Here is a 15,829-nt window from a genome sequence, read left to right as displayed (position 1 = left end):
CCTTGCCTCATCAGCATCTCCTGCAGCTGGGATGAGCACTCCCAGAGGAGCCCTCCTGACCTAGACTTAGGTATCTGTTATCTTTCTGCTACTATGGTGTGTCTGCCCAGCAGAGAGGGACTGAAGTGTAACGTATGAGAAGCGTGCTCAGAATTTATTGTACCAGTGCGCACAGTCAGTAAATGGTATAAATTGCTTGTCACAGGTCAGCACATACTTCTATAAAAGTATGTTGCATAGGTTAGCCGATTATCAAGCAAAAAGTGTCTGCATTTGCTAATGTAAGTTAAGCAAAGCATTACAAATAAGCATTGCATTGCAAATAATTCTTACAATTAAGAAGCTTAACTTCAATGGCAAGCAGGTATTAGTGCTGTTAGCTTTATTTACCCTTGGAAAAAGGTGGACACAGTTGTCAAACACGGGCAGCGTACCAGAGGCAAGTGAGTATGAGCTGAAGTCGAGGATAAAAATTTTTTCAGAATGGCCTTGTAGTGAAGCATCCTTTTTCTGATAACTGTATACATTTATTTAAATTAGCATTTCCTCTCAAACTGCACCAGACTAGTTAAATTCCAGGTTTTACAGATATCACCAATGTTTTGTTGTTTATTCCTCTTACCCATCTAGACTGGAAAACTTTCCAGAGAGTGCTTTGTTAAAACAAACAGAAAATACCCTTGCAAACCCTTCTGGCTTTCACAAACTGCAGTTTGAAATTATCCCACCTGTTTCCAGTAGGCATAGCATGGCAAACCTGTATTGTCTGGAATTTCAGGTAATTGAGGCTTTTCTGGTTGTAGAGTAATTCTTTCTGTTCTTTTCATTACACCAATTGCAAAGTTATGGCAACTGTATTTTTAGGTACATACGTAGTAACCAAGGGAGGTGACAAAAGTAGTTTTGATTTTTTTTTTTAAATGTTTTTTAGCAAACTGTCGGAGACTATTAAGAAAAGTCAGAAATAGGTCTGCATGGCAGAAACCAGAAAGAAGCAACTTCCTCAACCACAAAATCAGAATATGCACTGCCAGTGTAAGAATGAATCAGCGTAAAAAAGCTCCAGATACCACTTAGGAAATCAAGGCAGAAAGATACCTATGAAGCAAAACCGATTTTTGCCTGTCCATCTTCCCAGTAGACTGAAGACAGGAGCCCAGATGGAGCATTCCCTTGTTGGCTTCTAGACTTCTGTCCTCTGTCTTCATTCCTTGTGGGAATGTTCACACACAGGTGTGGAGTGCTGGGACAAAGTGCAAATGAGCAAGATCAGAACTGGAGAAGGATTTTGCTTTTTTCTTTTGCAACGATAAGATAAAGATCGACAAACATTATCAAGGCATTATTAAAGGATAGGCAGCTTAATTAATGTTGTAAATAAGTCGTCAGTGGAAGGATTATGCAAAAATGATGTTAAAGAAGAAAAGAAGCCACTGTACCTGCTTCTGTTGATTGTATTTTCAAATTTCATGTAAAGCTTTTGGGAAGCTGACATTTTTAACAGTTGCAAACTTTATCTTTTAAAGCTCTTATTGAAGCATTAATCAAGATTTTAGTGGACCACAATTTAATGTTTACTGAATTCTCTGAATAGCTATCCTAGATACCAGTTTCCTTAAAAACTTTTTGTTGTAAAAACTTTGAAGACCAAATTGCTCTAAATTGATATTTACAGGTTCTGGGGTGTTTTCACATACTTTTTGTTTGATGAAGATCCTTCTAGGAGCAAAGCAGTGGAGAAAGAATAGGAAAAAGGTGAAGAAGCAGAGCAGGCTGGTAGTGTGAAGCACCAAGAAGGAATAGAGGGTAGTAGTGGAAAGTATTCCCTTTTCTGTTTGCCAAGTAATGCAATCTTTCTAGGTGATTGTCAGTGTGCCAGAGAGAGTGCTGTGTTCCTGGTCTTTACACTGTCTCTCTGGGAACGTGTTCTTTTAGCCTCCCCCCTCTTCCCTTATTTTTCCCCCCGGAAGGATGAACCCTGTAATCACAGGCTGGGGCGTCGGTTTCAGCTGCTTGGTTTTATCATCTCATGATTCTTCTAGCAAAAGAACTTGAACTCCTGTGCAAGATTTAGCCTCGTTGGGAGGTATGCAGAGAGCAGAAATTTTCCAGCAACACGTGGTGACCTTTTCAAAACAAGCTGATGTGTATTAGTCAACTTGAATACAGCACGTTCTGTTCTTGAGCTGCAGTGTTGAAGAAAAACTTTTGTCTGTGCTGGCGGTATTACCTGCCTCTCTGGCAGACGTGGCTGGGATTTTGTCTGCCTCGGTGTATATGGAACAGCCAAATCCTCAGCCAGATATGTGTTTCGTGTCTTAAATCTGTTTGCATGTTCTTCCTTTAAGCAGATGATTAAAAAGTAATGATTAGACAGCTACATGTAGAGATAATTAGTTTAGAAAACTAGTTAGTTTGTGACAGCCAGGACTTGATCTAATGGCTGTTACCCATTGCTTTTTTTGTCCTCTGTCCTATGGAAAGGATTTTAAGCCCTCCTTCACACAGTGTATCAGTGTGTGTATAAAGTCAGGATAGAGACATTTCATAACTGTAATTTAGAAATTTCCACATTCAACGTGGATATGTGTCAGCATTTCCCTACTGTTGAGCTCCACCTGGACACTGAAGACTCTACATTTACTATTAATGACATTTATTTTCTTTATGCATGGAAACCTAGAAGTAGTATGATTTAGCTCAATATCTTAGTTGATGGTCTTGGTTGCAGAGAGACTGAAGACTGAATGACTGTGCAGTCTGACTTCGGAATTCATCTGGTATGCTGCTGTGCTCCAAACAAAGCATGAGGTGTTACTGTTCAGGAAGAGTATTTCCCCCGGCCCCTTTCCTAAAGAAAACCAAGCGGGGATCGTGTTTGTATGCTGGTGGATGCTGTAGTGGTTGCCCAGAGAAGGCTGCTAGTCTGAGGTGCAGAATCCAAGGCAGGAGCTGCAGTTACTGCTGGCAAAAGCTTTAGAGGAGCTGCACTCTGGGGGCTCTGCAGATGGAGCTCGTAAGGTGTGGGAGCAGAGCAAAGAGATGTTCCTCTCTCTCTCTCTCTCTCTGTTCTGAACTTGGGGTAAGGGAGTAGAATTCTAGTTTCTGACATTTTAAAAAAAAATTGTGTCTGCCAAAACTGGGTTAAAAATCTCCTTTTGCCAGTCAGCATATGAATTATTTCCTTGTCATGAATATGGGGTTCTTCATGTTCAGCTATGGAAGTGCTGAGCACTGGCTGATTTGCATCAGTTGCCCTCAGTTACTCTCCTGGAGGGAGAAGTTACAAAATTTCAGTATTGAAGAATATTACCCTATAATCTGCAGGATGACATCAACGCCCCTCACCACCCCACCCCCCCCCAGCCTTCTTGTACTAATTCCCGGTACTTATTTGAACTATAAATTTTTTGAACTGGCATAAAATCAAAATGTGGCGAAACCAGTAATTGAATGCAATGTTTCAGAAAAATAGTGATTAAAATCTTGATGTTTAATTGCTTAAGTACCATTTATGTAAACTCATGGGTTTATACATAAACCCACATATATGGGAGAAATCTCGTATGTGGGATATATCATGATGACACTGCACAAACTGTATTAGACTTAGTAAAGTAAGAGCTACTGGGGCAGTTCAGACTGAAGGTTCATCTAAATCAACTAGAATAATATTGTAAAATCTTAAATTGAAACTTTGTTTGCTATTAAGGGTTTTAATTCTGTTAAAATGCATGAAACATTTGGCTTTTGAAATCCAAAGGCAAAATGCGTTTTAGTGACTTTGAATCTGGTGAATATAAGATACTATTACATGGATAATTTCATGTGAAGGGTTTTTTTTATAATTAGGGTAATAAAGCACGCGATGTATTGATTTAACAGGATTAGAATGTATCAAGTAAAAGGAAAAAAATTTGGCATTTATAATCAAATTTTGGGATAATTACTTTGATAAAATACTTTGCATGTATGTTCAAGTTAAGTAAAGATAATACTGGAACTCAGTTTTCATGCAAGCATTTGATTAAACCAGTAGAATATTGTATCCCAAATTTACTGGGGGTCATATGTACCATGTACATATCAATTAATGAATAGGTGAATATGCTAGCTGTGCGTGGGAGATGCTGGAGTGGTTCTTGGAAGCTGTTCTTACAGGTGATGTCTTAGTACCTGCTTCTGATGTTAATTTAAGCAATGAATTTGGGTAACTCTTGGTTTTTATGGTACGAGTGCGATTCCCTGTAATATTTTCATGTGACCATTTAGCACAACAAAGCCAACAAAAATGAAGAACTTTGATCTTTAATAAATAATTACAATTTATTCTGGTAAATCCTACCAGTCTCCGCTAATCTTGGACCCAGAAATTTCTCATCTACAGAGGGGTTATGTTCAAATTGAGTCACCTTTTTTTGATGTGGTAATGCAACATTGTGAGTTCCTTTTGTCTTTGAAAGTTTTAAGCAGACAAGATTTAGTAAGCAAGAGCAATAATTATGGAGGAAATCCTGGCAATGGCAAGGGTGAGAATTTTGTCAAAAGACGGTGTGAAGAAAGGGGAGCAGGGATGGCAAAAGTGGTGTTGCTACAAACTTTGGTAATGTTGAGGCAGAGACTGCTGTATACAGTTTTAGGAGAGCTCTTGCTGGTTGTCCTGAAAGATTTAAAGGAAAAAATTGTAGCTTCACTTTCACCTGCACTATGCTTGAGCAAGAAGCAGAAATCCACAGAACTTATTTCACCAATGAATGAGACAGCTAATCTGGCACTGCAGGGTTTTTTGCAGTGTAGGATACCTATGTAAAGACAGGAGATTGACTTCCCATGTACCGCAGTCTATTCAAAATCTAGGTGCAAGAAATAATTAAGGAATTTATAGAAAAGTGAAAGAATGGTTGCATTTTGTTGAAGGGACACAGGAAAGTTTCTCTTTTAATAGCAAGTAGTGTCCCTTAGTTCTGGAAAATTGATAAAATAGAAGTTCAGAAAATTGTCATACCTTCCAGTACTATGCTTTATTAAATTTCTGGAAAAAATAGAAAAAAAGAGAACTCATGTACTTGAAGACAAATGCCTAAAAATAAGTATGTGTTATGCTAATCTCTTGTGAGCCCAAGGAAAAAAAATATTTCAAAAACCATAGAGAGTGGTAGGTTTTTTTTCTTCAAGAATTTTCTTACATGTTAGGAAGCATAGTTTTTACTGCTTCATCTTCCTGAATTATTTAGATTTGAAAACACAAGTGAACACATTTATTCCTAGAATGTAAGTTGTTTGGATATTATGAAATATAAAATAAAAACTGCAATTAAAAAAAAAAAGTTTTGAACATATTAAAACCAAGAAGCCAGTATGATAAGGTGCAGGAAAAAAAGTGTGTGCCCTAAACTTTAGTGAGCTCTTTTAAAAAAGTAACATTTCTGAACATGTCCCCTCCCAATTTCAATTCATAAAATCTGACATTAACTCATCTCTTCTAACATGTTTTATGTTTTGTCATTTTGCACATTTTTGTACAGATATATAAGGGCCAAACAAGCCTATGCTTTTGCTGTCAGAAAAAAAATGAGTAAAATTTAAAATCTTTTAGGATATGCAAAATAATGTTTGCATACTACTAACTAATTTACTACTTCCTAATGACGCTTCATTGGAAGGGTGAACTCAAACACCTTTCATGTTTTTTGCTTTTTGTTTGTTTGGTTTGGTTTTTAAGGTCAACATGTAGAAAAACAACAGAAAGAAAAATGACCAAGCTTTAAAACGGAAGGGGGCTTTCTCTGAATTGTTCCATTGATGCTTAAAAAAGATCCCCCCTAAAAAACCAAACAACTAAAGCAGGGATTCAAATGATCTGCTTGTACTTGGACTTCTGTAAGGCATTAGGGACCCTGAAGACTGGGACATTAACCTGAGTAATAAAAACAGACATTCTTCAGATTGGGAGTACTTGTTAAATTTCCAGCACTGCTTTTATCTGCCTGAATTCCTGTTTTCTATCAGCTCAGATATGTGTGAGCTGAGTCCCTATTTGTTAGCGTTTTTCACATATCAGTGTCAGTTAAGTGCTGAAAAATGTCTGTGATCCCCGTTTCTGAAGCCACAATGTATATTGTTTTTACAATTCCCCCAGAACAAACAGCTCGTTTGGAAGACATGGCAATAGATCCCAGTTCAGCAAACTGTTTGACATCAAAGCATACCTAAAAGTGCTTTAGTAATGCATTGTGTAGAGCTCAGTATCATCTCTTTGTGGAAGATGTGACAATCTGGAACTCTTCACCTGCTAGTAGCCATGTATGCACATTTGCTGATAGAGGACATGGCAAGGCAGAATTCTGTATCAGAAAATCAGAATTATATTTGGCAGAGTTTATTATTGTCTTCACCCTTGCATTTGATTGAACTGTTCTAGAATAAAAAAAAAAAATTGCATCAGCCAAGCACTGCAGTTATGATTTTGCTCTTTTGCCAGCTGGAAGAAGTGGAAATAAAACCTGATGACAATGTGTCTGCTTGTTTATGAAGACCTTTTTCAGGGACCTAATTTCTGTGTTAGTATTTTTTTAATATATTTTATAAAGTATTTTTCAGAAAAAAATAATAGTTGCAGGACAGAAGTTGTGTAGGGAATTTTTCACTCATCGTGTGACTGGACTGCACTGTGTCCAAGCTCGGATCTCCTCGGTGGGCTGTTTTGCTCACTTGCCAAGTTTAGCTTATTTGAATGTCACAGCTGCTGTTGTGCAGCCAGAACTTAACAAGAAGTCAGATTGCTGCACGGAGCATTAATGGCACAGCTTGTACCTGTTTTGCTCTCAAGACAAGCACCACTCAGACAGTGCTGCGGGTATATTTGTAAATTTTAATTCCACAGGCTCAAGCGAACCTTAGTTTTTCTTGCCTACAAGATAAGTGAAAGTATTTACCACGGCTACAGAGCTGAACAAGGAAGGAAGCAGCACATGAACGAAGCAGCTGTTATGAAAGTGTACGAATACCCGTGTGCTTCCAGAAGTGTTCTTGGCGCTTTACGGGCACGTATGAAGAAAAGCATATTGCTAAGAGGAGTAAGTGGTTTAAATAGGTAAACTGAAGTAATTGCATGATCTGCTTCTGATGAGAGCCTGTGTGAACTTTTCTGTCAGAATATTCCTGTTCATAGGAACTGACTTAATAATGTAATAATTGCTTCTCTGTTCATGTTTAGGGATTTTGTTTGTTTGTTTTAAATCTTTTTCTCCTACACTTTTCCTGTGCTGTGATAAACCTATTTTGTTTGTGTAGACTCCAGTAGCGCTAAGGCTCTTCTGTTAACAGGTAATGGATTCCTGTGGGAAGGGTGCTAATCCATGTGCTGGTGTTGTGCAAAAAGTGGATTCGTCACCTGGTGTGCAACAAGCCAATAATCACACACTCGGGAGAGACATTATTTATTTCATATTTGTGCAGAGATGGGTGCTAGGTGGTAATTCCACAAAGCTAGCACACCTTGCAGTTAAATGAGCAAGCGATTTATACAGTTTCAGATTCACCCACTCAGTTTCCAAAGTCCTTTCCCAAAATCATTACTGGTGGTTGCTTATCTGCCACCATTTCTATTGGGCTAAGGTTTTCTCTGCTTCGGGTTAAAGGTACAGTGTTCTTTTATTCTACAGTGCATGCTCAAGGAGGCGGGGGGGGTGTGTGTAAGTCTTTTAGGTCTTGAATTGAGTCGGTGGTCATGATCTCCCCCTGCTGCCTTTATCTTTCCCCCAGTTACCACAGATGTCCACTGACTTCATGCCCATTATCAATTACTCAACTTTCATTCCCTTCTAGGGCAGGATGTTTCCTTCTTATCAGTCTTTTAATTCTTCTTTGAAGTTCCTCAAGGCCCAATGACTCCAGGATGTCCTTGGTTAAAGAATGCTAGCTGTTTTCTTTTCTGATTACAAATGATTAAGTGTCTTTAGACTATCAGCTTGATATACTTACAAAGAACATCTTGCACAGAAAGAAACAGATCATTTCACATTTTTAGGTTAATCTTCAACACTGGGAAACCTGGATGCTGCCACTCACTGCCTGAAATCGTTTCACCAACTCCTGTCTTTCTGCTTCTGTGTCTATGTTAATAGTATGCCATACTCATCAATGTCATAGTGATAAAGATGAGTTAGTTATTAACGACCAATTTCTCTATCAAGTATTGTAGCTTCAACAGCAAGGATCTTGGCTTGGGTTAACCAGCACGAATATTGCTGCAGGTTCTCTTGGCAGTTTATTCAGCTGGGGCTAAATTTGGCTCTACAGTTGAGCTACCTAGATAACTTGAGTTAAATCTCAGCTGGCTGCAGCCACTGCAAGGTGCATCACACCTAAAACTGACAGCATTTCAGCCAAGATTAGGAGACTTGATTCTGCTTTTGGAGAACTGTATAGCTTATTGTTTAAATAAAAATAAATGCCGAACTTTGCAGTGTACCATCATTCAAAATGAAATGCAGTACAAATTTACCTCATGAGGTGGAATAGAGTCTCAAAACAATCATCTTTACTTATGAGGCAGGTCCTCCATGGTAGAAATTTAATTTATGACTTTGACCTCAGTCTTGTAAAATACTTTCACAGGTACATAATTTTAGGCATACAAGGGAAGAGTGGCATGGATTTGTATTCCGGCGCCAAACAATAGCAGGCCTAATTGTTTCTTCACTCTGAGAAGTATTTTTGATCCTGCTGATTTTTTACTCAAACCCAGTGTGTTCTGAATCTTTGTTGAAGAGATAAATAATGAAAATAGTGAATTTCATTGTATTACAGTAATTCTGTTGTGGTCAATCTCTGAAAGCAAACATTTTTCTGCCTATGCTGCTTCAGAGAAATTTTAGTTCTGTGTTTTTAAAGTTAATTTAAAAGTAGTTTATATTAAACATAATGTCTAGTTACTAACCTTCAACACATGCACATTGCTTTTCAGAAAGTGCTTTGTTCAAATGTGTAGCACATATTTTCAGATTTACATGTAACAACTGAGACATTTCCAGCTTTATGTGTAACAGCTAGGACATTTCCATTTCTTTTAAGGATAATGCAGTGGGGGGATGAAAGCCTTTAAAATAATTCTTTAACAGAGTTATCTATGAGAGGAATTGCCCCAAAGAAACGCTAATATTCAGTTCCAGGAAGAAAGAGGTATATAATCTCTTACAGTGCAAGAATATAACAAAAAAAAAGTATACATGCATGTTTGTGTTACTAATTTCTATATAATCTGACATACCACACAATCAGTTTCTGAAAGCAGGTCTATTCCAGATCCTGGTTGTTAATTTATGTTTGTATTGTTGTTCTTGTAGTGTGCAAAATGTATGGTCGAGATGTTATTTAACTTTTCAAGTATATTCTTTATCTGAGGTGACAAATGGAGTATATGCTACATTAGTTATTTCACCTGACTGTATTTACACTATCTTTTAAGATTCTGAGAATTCTGTCAAATAGTTGGGAACAAGTAGACCAACCATTTGTCCGAGTTCTAAGAATAAGGCAAAAAAGTTTGTTAGAAAAGGCATGTTCTTCACCTAACAGTGATCCTACAGTTTCTGTATCTCTCACAGTTAAACCTTAGAGACTTCTTGCACAAGTTATAGGTTACCGATGTCACTAAATGAAGCACCTCTCTGTCTTCCATCCCCGATATTTCGGTGATTGGTGACAGCGTGGTGATTGCAATACCCCATTGCTTGTAGGGAGGTGCTCCAGTTCCATTAGCTTTTGCTATGCTTAGTTTATTAAATGTTTCTTCAAGTCTTTGTTGGAGTGAAGGAGGCGTTAATGTGCTCACCCACGGGTTTGTATTGGGGGTGATTGTCTCCTGTGATACAACTAATCTGGAGAGATCTGTATGCAAAGGGAATGCAGGCTTTTTCTTTAACTATTGAGTTGTCAGAGGGCAATAGAAAGAAATGTCTGTGTGTGGAGCACGTCCTCAGGAAGTATGAGTACTTTTGTACCATATAAACTTGGCAGCTAAGTAACTTGATGTGCTTAAGTTTAGATTTAGTCCATGGAGAGGTTTCTGGCTCTTCCAGATGTGGGGGTCTGGGAAATAATTAAACAAGTATGCATGTACCTTTGTATGTTGTACTTAGCTGTATTTAGCAGGGGTGTGCATATGCATAAAGTATCTTCATTTGTGTACATCAGTGCTACAACAGAAGAAACCTGAGGTTTCACTGTGCTTCAGTTACATGGCATTCGGAAGAGTCTAAATATTTGTCTCTTCTCGGTGGTGATTTCATGTTTTTATTAGTTATTGTATGTGCCACTGTCAAACTCTGAATTGGGATTTCTCTTGTGCAATCAGCAATGGAAGCAGTTTATCACAGAACTGAGGAGGAAGAGTGTATGCCATGTGTGACACCAGAAGAGCAGGGAGACATCCCACCAGTCTTCTCCACCTTACCCAGAGGAGTTTGCTGATGCCATTGTATAATTTAGACGGCTGTGTTTCATGAGTGTGCTGTGTTTATTTAGCCCTGGTCTTGTAAGGGGGATTACCTTAAAGAACCGGGACAGACTTCTGGCAAATACTTTTTCTGTTTGGGATGAAGTGTTCTGCTCACCAGTAACATTTTAATATATCTCAAGTGTAGTGGAGGAAATGCAAGCAGTCCGTTGTCCTAAAATATAAATTAATATGTTACATATATACAGCTGGTTTGCATTTTAGTAGTAAAATAGTGCCTCATCATGCAAATGGAGAAACTGATCCTTTCTGGATGAGGGAGAAGTGACATGGCTTTAAGATTGCCTAAATCCAGAGGCTCTGTGGACAATGATGCTCCTAAACTGGGCATGAAAGTAGAAGGTTACTTCTTCCATGTGTCCTTGAGCAGCTGGTCCTGTGCATGAAGGCAGAGGACTCCAGCAGCAGCCTCCTTAAATTAAACAGGGGACAGGGAGAAGAGCTTGGCTTGCTGCCTGTCAGAAACTGGATCTGATGGGGAGAAGCTACGTTAAGTAGACAGGTTTTAAATCAGGGCCTTTATTTATAGGCAAAAGTCAAAACTCTTTTAGCATTTCTAATCTAGTCAGGAAGTTCTCTGATAGATGCCATGTATTTTCCCAGTTAGCAAGTATCTCACTTGTGTGGGCAAGATGTTAATAGTTGTAGTGATGGAGAGTTTTTCAGCCAGTGCTTTACTTTCCTCTGTTGTAGGACATAAAGCATGTTCGAGGGAGATGGAGATCTGTTGGAGCAGTGATACACATAAATAAACTCTGTCATTGTTTCTGTTGTATTTAGATGTATCATTATATAATTGTTCTGAAAGAAACTGATGTGTAAGTTATTCTTCTTAATCCTAATTATCTGTTTAATTAAACTTACTAGAAGTCTTTAAGAGAAAATAGTTCTTTAAGAGTGATTACAAATAGCTCTTTTATGTTGTAAAATTAAGTACTACCTACTTTTCAAAGGAGAAAAATTATATTATAGCCATATTTCTAGAAAATATTTAGAACATGCTTTTCAGGTAACCATAGAGTCATAAGCCAGCAGACTATTCCTTGTGACTGATGAGGAATACAATAGTTATATTACTCCCTAAACCACAGCTGTGCTCCTTCAGAAGAGTATGCTGCTGACACTGGAATTTTAATCTGACCTCTCTTCTGTTATTTCCAACCTCTCTTTCTAGCAATGAATGGTTGGGATTTTTTTGTTGTTTTGTTGTGGTTTTTTTTTAAATTATTTTTATGGTGGTTTCAGTGGCAATGTGTAAGTGATTGACAATGCTTTTACTGGTAATGTGTATAGTTTCAGAATTGTCATACAGCAGCACTACTTTAATAAACACCCGTAATTAATTCTTACTGTTGTAAATCTCCATGTCTTTCAGTGCCAACAGTGAGCAGATGACTGAAATTGTTCCCTAAGTGCCTACTGAAATCTTAGGTGACTGCAAGGCTGTGGTGCCTCCAGCCAGTGCTAGCTGGAGGTGATTCCCCGTTTCTTCTGTGAAGATAAATTGTTTGGTGCCCTGTGAAGTTAAAAGCAGAACTATAGTCATGGGATTTCAAGTTCCGCTGCTATAATTGCTGACTTTTTCTTCTTTGTTCCTGATTCCTTTTTAAAAACAGAAATGGTTATAAGAATATCTGAAATAAGATAGAAACCTCTCTGCAAAGTGATTCTTGAAGTATTAAGTCTGATTAGAGTACTAGATAAATTCATACTGTTCATGAAAATGTAGAAGATCTCATGAGCCATTTAAAAGGACCTGCAGGATGAATATAGGACAATAACTTAGTCTTTAAAATTTGCTTGCAGATTTTCTATTTCTTTTGTGCTTACTCATATTTTGTTTGCATGGATTCTAACAGAACAAGCAGATTGCTTTCTTTTGTTGTATATTTTGCTGGAAAGCACAATTAAGCAACTATTTGAAGCACTAGCTTCCTATTTGATCTGTAAATCAGATTGCACTAGCAAGCTGACATTTTAGATCCTACAGATGCTGTGCTTTGCCTTACATTTGTATAGGAAATTCATCATAATCAGGATTACTAGGTAGTGGATGGGAACTAGTCTAAACACTTACTGCATGTTTCATTGCTGCAGACTCTCTCTGATGGTTTTGGTCAGCTCTTTTGGTCTTTGAATTCCTTTTCAGCTTGGGTTATATTGTTTTACTGCAATGTCAGTGGCCTCATGTGGATGGCCCTCTGACTGGATACCGTATTTTCTGAGCAAGATTTGTATCAGTAGCATCCAGTTGCAGCTTTTTGTTGTTAGACGAAAGGACTTTCAGTCTTGCATTCTCTCTCATTTTCATTCATGGCTGGTTATTTTTTTGGGGGCCACGGAGTTTTGCCATGTTGGCCTATACCCTGGTACCAGTTTCCCAACATGGGGACCTGCATTTATGCTCCAATTATCAGGGCTTATTGAACGTCTTTGAATATGGTGTGGCTGGAGCCGAGCTGAAATGGGGTGAATCCCAGAAGCTTTTAGGTTTTGACAACTGTGGATTTTTACAACATGTTCAGGAGGTGCATGCTTGTTTAGATTTGACCTCATCTTTTCTTGTGGGAGACTGAGATTTGTCAGTATTTCAATCTTAATACAGTGTTTCAAGTTTCTTTTTTTAGTTCTTCAGATTATTTGTTGGAGAGGAGGCATTTTATTATCACTACTATTTAAAAAATGTATTTATTATGCGTGTATAGTAAATCCAAATCTGTGCATGGGATACCCATTCACATTTCATGTAGAGCAGATGCTACGCCTTTGGGTAGTTGTAGGCTACTGACCTGGTCTTGCTCACCTTTGCCTCTGTAGACAGAGCTGTAAACTGAATCATTCACAGTCAGTGGCTTCATTGTGGGGTATTGCTAAGTCTTTGTTCTGGTCACTGATGAATTATGAAAAAACCCAACCCTTTGACAGGGCAATTGTCTATAAAGAATTGCAATAGATTTATTTGTCTTTGAATGTGCCAAAATGTGCTCAACATGTTGTGTTGGAATTCATAATTTGATATTGATGGCCTGTAACATTTTTTGCTGTGACTGTAAGACTATGCTCTCATTAGAGAACATAACTAATAGAAGGTTTGTAAGGTAATGTAGCTTATTAAAATTTTATTTTTGTCCAGGAGCAGAAACTGGTCTTAATTACATATGTTCAAGTGACTGCTGAAACACTTAAAAATATCAGATGTTAAAGAAAAATCTGTATGAAAAATAATGTTGATAAAGGCAAAATGTTGACTCACTGTTCTCTTAGCATGTATTATTCAAATAAGAATGAAAGAAACTTAGTGGCTTGGTGTTATAAATCTCGTATATTTAAATACAGTATATGGTTGCAGACTGAACAGAAGTCCATAACTGATGCTCCTGTTGGCATATATTTAGTATTATTGTTGAAGCATATCAGTAGAGGGATCACTAATGCTTATGCCAGAGACATCTATTGAAAATGCTTTTGAAATGTGTAATTTTAAAATGCAAGATGCAGTCGTCTCCTTGTACATCTGAGACGTCAGGATATATTTTGCAATGCCTCCTTGCTGCACTTGAGCATGCGTGTGCAAATGGCACACTGAAGCTGCTCTGAACCAGCTTGGTGAAATGGTGTGAGCAGGAGGCCCACAGCGGTTAGGCAGGGGAGAGGATGTGCACGGGAGAGCTCTGTTACCTTGCTTTGGATGTTAGTGAGCTTGTGCTGAGGGCAGGAGTGGGAGATTTAAAAGGAGGCATAAACTTAGCCTTTTCCTTTCATTCCAGTGACAGCATTACAGGGAGCTGATCTAATACTGCTCAATTATATCTAAAAATTTTTGCTGCACAGTATCATTAAAACTCATGTTAAAAATAGTCATGCACAAAAAATAGTCATTTTCTAGCATCACTGAACAGAAATATTTCTACGGAGGTTTTCCAGGGCATTCCATCCTGTGCTTTCCAACACTTTATGATCTAGAAGTAAATACGTTTGCTGTTAATAAAGTTGGCAGGCGACACATTGCAGAGACGCATAGATGACAGCTTGAATGACTTTATAAACTAGCCTCATTTAAACAAAGAACAGTTTTTAAATACATTCAAAATTGATGTTTGCCTATACACCGAGCGATGGGAAATGCACATCTCATCTCTGTAAGAGGGGAATAGTATTCTGGAAAAGAGAAATTATAAAAAGGGTCTAGGAGAAATAGTTTGCAAGCAATTCAGCAAGAGAACCTAGTGTAACATTGCAGCAAAATGATCTATAGTGACCTTGAGATTTATAAAACTGAAAATCCTGACTGCAAGGAGAGTTGGTTTCACCTGTGAAAGTGAAAGGAGTGGCTGAGAAGGACATTAGAATATTGCACACAGTGCCTGCATTTTTAGAAGGATGTTGAAAAATAGAGTCTTGGGTTGTCATAAATACAATTTGCAGGCTGAAGAAAATGCCTAACAGAGAAAACCTTAGAGTTTAATATGCTCAGCTTACCTAAAAGAAGGTGGAGAATGATTATAATCCAGGAGTACCTCAGCGGAGCAAAAAGGGTCTCTTCGGCACATTTTTCTCTGCAAGATTGCTAGTGGTGAGAGTAGGGAAAAAGGAGACGGTATCTTGTTTGCTTCTGCAACGTTACATAAATGTAGGCACGTCAATCAAGTGCCTTTGGTTCTTGTTATGTAAAAAGGCATATCTAACTTATTTTTATTAGGATGATTAGCTTTGAGAACAACCTATCAAGATGTATAGCAGACTTGCTATCTCTTTGCACCTCAGGAGGATCTGTTCTGTCCAAGCAATGTGATGGGGACAGTGGCAGGCCAGTATATTTCACTGTGCTGCAGAGCAGTCAACGTGTGTGATTTTGTAGTTCTGTGAAGTCTTAAATTCTGAAATTGGTGGGTCAGTGGAAACTTGCACAGGTTTTTCTGATCTTTTTTCTCTTCCAAATGTTGTGCCATGGAACTCACTGAATCAGACCATGTTTGCTTGCTCTTTTTCATGATGTGTATATTATATTGTATGTTAAACCTGGTCAAGTGTAAAGGGCGTTCTTCTACAGAAGGCATAGGATATCCCTAAATAGGTTTGAGCATTCTTTTAAAAAAGCTGCATTATTTACATGTTGTACTTTCCCTGACATTTCTAAAAAAAAAGTGTATGCAGCAGGAATATACTTGCATTGCTCTTTGCACTGATATCAACATGGCATGTTTGACAGATCTGTACCGTACTTAAATGAGCACATAGCATTTAATAGTGCAATTTATATACCGAAGTCAGAAGAACTTTAAAGCACAAGAACTCTTTCTGCAGTGTAAA

General features: G+C 38.0%; 1 protein-coding gene and 1 long non-coding RNA gene across 3 annotated transcripts in view; one reads left to right on the top strand and one right to left on the bottom strand.

Moving 5' to 3' along the window:
• Positions 1-15,829, top strand: part of MCTP1 (multiple C2 and transmembrane domain containing 1) — a 288,852-nt gene that overhangs the window by 43,597 nt on the left and 229,426 nt on the right. The window lies entirely within an intron of this gene.
• Positions 129-15,175, bottom strand: LOC138683984 (uncharacterized). The gene is made up of 2 exons (XR_011323468.1): positions 14,999-15,175; positions 129-1,243 (listed from the first exon to the last, which is right to left on the bottom strand). It is a non-coding gene; the product is annotated as an uncharacterized lncRNA (long non-coding RNA).

Source organism: Haliaeetus albicilla, chromosome Z (assembly GCF_947461875.1).
Source record: "Haliaeetus albicilla chromosome Z, bHalAlb1.1, whole genome shotgun sequence".
NCBI lineage: Eukaryota > Metazoa > Chordata > Aves > Accipitriformes > Accipitridae > Haliaeetus > Haliaeetus albicilla.
The sequence above is the reverse complement of the archived record's forward strand: the minus strand, read 5'-3'. Positions and strand labels throughout refer to the sequence as shown.